Genomic DNA, 4565 nt, shown 5'->3' on the forward strand with positions numbered 1-4565 from the left:
AGCTGCACTTTTTGCAAACTGTGGCTATCATAGTCCTGAACAAGAAGGGTTTCCTGTTTAAGCTGCAGTAACTTTTCTGACTATGAATCATCGTTCCTTCTGTGGCAGATTTTTACAGTTCCTCTAATGCATTTGGGACGACTATATCAAAGTAATCTGCAGCTTTCCTGACAACTCCTCACTCTCTCTCCTGCTAAGAACTTAGCCCTTTTCTGCTATTTTTAAAACCTTCTGCTACCATATCCACCACTTCCACCACCAGATCCATAACCACCACCATACGGACTGCCAGAGCTTCTTCCACCAAAACTGCCCCCCTTCATGGGTCCATAATTTGATTGCTGTTGTCCACTGTAATTTCCAAAATCCTTACAGTTACCACCACCACCATAGTTACCACCACCAAAATTTCCTCCTTCATTGTAACCATCATATCTTCCTCCACCACCATATCCATCACCTTAGTTTCCATATCCTAGTTCACCACCACCATAACCTCCTCTACTACTATAACCAGGACCACCACCATAGTTGCCACCATCACCTCCAGATCCATTATATCCACTATCACCTCCTCCGTAACTACCTCTGCTGCCACAACCTCTACCACCATAGCCTCCTCTTCCACCAAAGTTTCCACCACGGCCAAAGTTACCTCCACCACCTCCAAAGTTTTCTCCACGACCCATAAAGTTGCCAGATCCACCTCCACGACCTCTTTGTGATCCAGCAGACTGAATCTCTTGTTCAGAAAGGGCCTTTTCCACTTCACAATTATGTACATTAATAGTGTGGTATTTCTGAAAAACAATTTTGTCAACTGTATCATGATCATCAAAAGTTACACAAGCAATTCCTCTCTTTTTCCCACTCTGCCTGTCTTCCATAACTTCTATGGTTTCAATCTTGCCATACTTTTCAAAGTAATCTCTCAAATTATATTCTTCTGTATCTTCTTTAATACCACCAAAAAATTTTTCTACACTGTTAGACGCTTTTCAGAATCCTCTCTAGAAACAGCTCTCTTTGGTTCCACTACACGCCCATCAACCTTGTGTGGCAAAGCACACATTGCTGCATCTACCTCTTCAACACAAGAGAAAGTCACAAAACCAAAGTCCCTGGAACGTTTTGTTTGGGGGTCTCTCATTACCACACAATCTGTGAGTGTGCCCCATTTCTCAAAATGTTCTCTTAAACTATCATCTGTAATTTCAAAGCTAAAACCACCAATAAACAGCTTCCTCAATTGCTCTGGTTCCTTTGGATCATGGCCCTAGAGGCCATCTGCAACATTTCTACCAGGCCACCTCCTGACTGCTCCTCCAATCCCGCGCTCCTTCCCAGTGGCGCAGAGAGGCAGCGGCCATTGCAGGCCAATGCCTAAATGTGATTATTTAAAAAGAGATTTTTTTTCTGTCCCATTGCATGTCTCTGGCATCTTTTTCAGAGATTCATTGACTCCAAATTCATTTTGGGTTCCTTGTTCTGTTCCTTTGAAGTATATATCTGTCTTAATGCCAGTGTCATGCCATTATGTGTGAATGGGTTAAACAAAATGATCTGACTGTATTTTACCTACAGGATACTTTCTTTACGTAAATTATAGGCAGAATGTCAAGAAACACAAATGAAAACCAAAAAGAAAGAAGTCATATCTTTTATTAGACAATAGCTGAGTCAGAAATTCTCATGAGGAGTAATGATAAAGGGGTCAATTTGTAAAGGAGTAATAACCATTGTAAATGTAAATGCACCCAATACTAGTTCTCCTAAATGTATACAATACTTATTAGCAGAACTGAAGGAAGAAATGGGCAGCAAGATAATAGTAGTAGGGTACTTCAATAATAACTCTCAACTATGGCTGGATCATCTAGAAAGAAAAATCATTATAGAAATATTGAATTTTAATAACAATATAGATAAAATTGGTTTATCAAATACATGCAGAAGACTACATTAAAACAACATTTTGGGCTGGGGATGTGGCTCAAGCAGTAGTGCGCTCGCCTGGCATGCGTGCGGCCCGGGTTCGATCCTCAGCACCACATACAAACAAAGATGTTGTGTCTGCCGATAACTAAAAAAAAAATATATTAAAAATTCTCTCTCTCTCTCTCTCTCTCTCTCTCTCTCTCTCTCTCTCCTCTCTCACTCTCTCTTTAAAAAAAAATTTTTTTTCAATTTATATGCAACAAATACTCCTAAATAGATTATATGTTAGGTTATAAAACAAGACTTAGAAAATTTAAGAAAATTGAAAACATATAAAGTAATATTGCTGACCTGCATGGTAAGATAAATGAAGAAAAAAACAATAAAAAGAAGAAAATTGGAAAATATCAGTGGAAATTAAATAGCATATTCTTGAAAAACAATGAATCAAAGAATAACTAAATGAAGAGAATTTGCAAAGCAGGTTTGCTAGTTACCAATCCCAAGAGAAGACTCTTATTACATGGAATAGCAAAGATTATCTCTATTTCAACTATCAGAAAAAAATGAGCACATGTATTTATGCCTATTTCACTCAGGGTTACAGCTTATGCCCAGCATGCACTACTTTCCCATTTATCTGAATCCAGTACGACAGAGTATGCTCACATCAAGTTATACAAATTGTGTTTATTACATACTAACTGGTTCTATTGCAAAGACTGAGTCAAAATTTGTCACAATGGTAAAAGAAGGGACAGAAATCTCAGATCAATATAAGTTGTTCATCCAAGTCTCAAGAAAATCACTGAAAGTATTGAGAGACTTGATAATCATGTTCTACTTTGCAATACAGAAGTAAGATTCTGAGAGATATCCATCCCTGAGGTATATATTTCAAGGTCATGTGACACCCTGGGAAAATATTTGAAGGGCTTCCTGCTCACAGTGGAGTCAAAAGTTTGGGCAGCTCTAGACTGTTTTCTTTCTAACTTAAGATGATAGATGCCTTAGAAGTTACAAATCATGGTCTGGGACTTTTCACGCAGTTTTATCATATGATATTGGCTTTCAATACTTTGTTATTCTTGATAACTATGCACCATAAAGTGGAAAGAACTATCCAATCCATGGACATCCAGAGAATTATACTGAAGAAATGAGAAAATATCTTTTGACAAATTAAAATAGAAACACACCATATAAAAACGTATGTGATACACTAAAGCAGTTCTAAAAGGAAAGTATACAGTAGTAAATACTTAAATTAAGAATAAAGAAAGATATCAAGTAAATAACTTATGTTATACCTCAAAGAACCAGAAAAAGAAGAAAAATTTAAGATGAAAAACAAAAGATGGAGAAATAATAATAAATATTGTTGCAAAAAATAAATAAAGATCAATGACACTGAATTGTTTTTTTAAATAAAATAAATGAAATTCACAAACTTTAACCTACTCTAAGAAGAAAGAAGTATCAAATAAATAACCTTTAAAATGAAAGAGGAGACAAACATTATTTCACCTGATACCACAGGAACCAAATGGATCAATGCAAAGAAATTGAATACCCTAGAAGAAATGTGCAAGTATCTAGAAACTTAAAAGATACCCAAACTAAATAATGAATAGAAAATCTAAACAGACCTACCATGAAATTGAATCGATAATGATGACAATAATGATGATCATGATGATGATGATGATAATAATAATAATAAAAAGAAGAAGAAGAAGAACAGCAAAAACAATAAAAACAACTTCTAGTGAAAAAGAAGATGGGACATGATGTGATGGCATGAGTATTGAATGCTATCAAATATTTGAAGTATGACACCAATGGTGATCATACTCTCCAAAAAGCTCAAATGGCTGGATTACTTGTAAACCCTTTTTAAGAAGCAAACATTCCATTGATATCAAAGTCAGATGATGTTTTATAAGAAAATCACTGCCCAACATCCTTAATGAGCATAGATTCAAAAGTCCTTAACAAAACACTGGCAGAAAATTTCAATACCACATTAAAAGTATCCTATACCATGATCCAGAATGATTCAGCATAAACAATTGTTTTAATTAGCTTTTCCATCACAGTGACCAAAAGATCTGACAAGAATATAAAAGCTAAGGAAATTTGATTTGTGCTTGTGGTTTGCAAGGTCTCAGGTCATAGTCAGCTGATTCCATAGCTCTGGATTCTAGGTGAAGGGCAGAAAGGCATAGTGATAGAAAGAAGCTTAAAACATTACAATAAGAAAAAAAGAGAGAACTCTGCTCACTGGGGACCAAATAAATCCCAAAGTCAGCCATGTTTTAATTACCTACAGTTATCACCAGTGAATCCATGAGTGGAGTAAGCCTGCTGCTTAGTTTATAGCTCTCATGATCTAATAATTTCACTTCTGAATATTCTTGCATTGTATCACAAATGAGTTTTAGGGGGATACCTCATAATAAAACCACAACATTCTGCCCTTGTCTCCTAAAAGATCATGCTCATCTTACAATGCAAAATTCATCTAGTCTAAGAGTCCCCACAGTTTGAACAATTCTAAGCACTGCCCCAAATCTAGTTCACATTCAAAGTCTCTGAGACTCAAGGCAAACTCTTCATTGTTTTCC

General features: G+C 36.1%; 1 pseudogene; it reads right to left on the minus strand.

Annotated features, from left to right (window-relative positions):
• Positions 1-221: 221 nt before the first annotated feature.
• On the minus strand, positions 222-2295 carry LOC113187785 (heterogeneous nuclear ribonucleoprotein A3-like; annotated as a pseudogene).
• Between the last annotated feature and the right edge of the window lie 2270 nt (positions 2296-4565).

Source organism: Urocitellus parryii, chromosome 2 (genome assembly GCF_045843805.1).
Source record: "Urocitellus parryii isolate mUroPar1 chromosome 2, mUroPar1.hap1, whole genome shotgun sequence".
NCBI classification, from domain to species: Eukaryota; Metazoa; Chordata; class Mammalia; order Rodentia; family Sciuridae; genus Urocitellus; species Urocitellus parryii.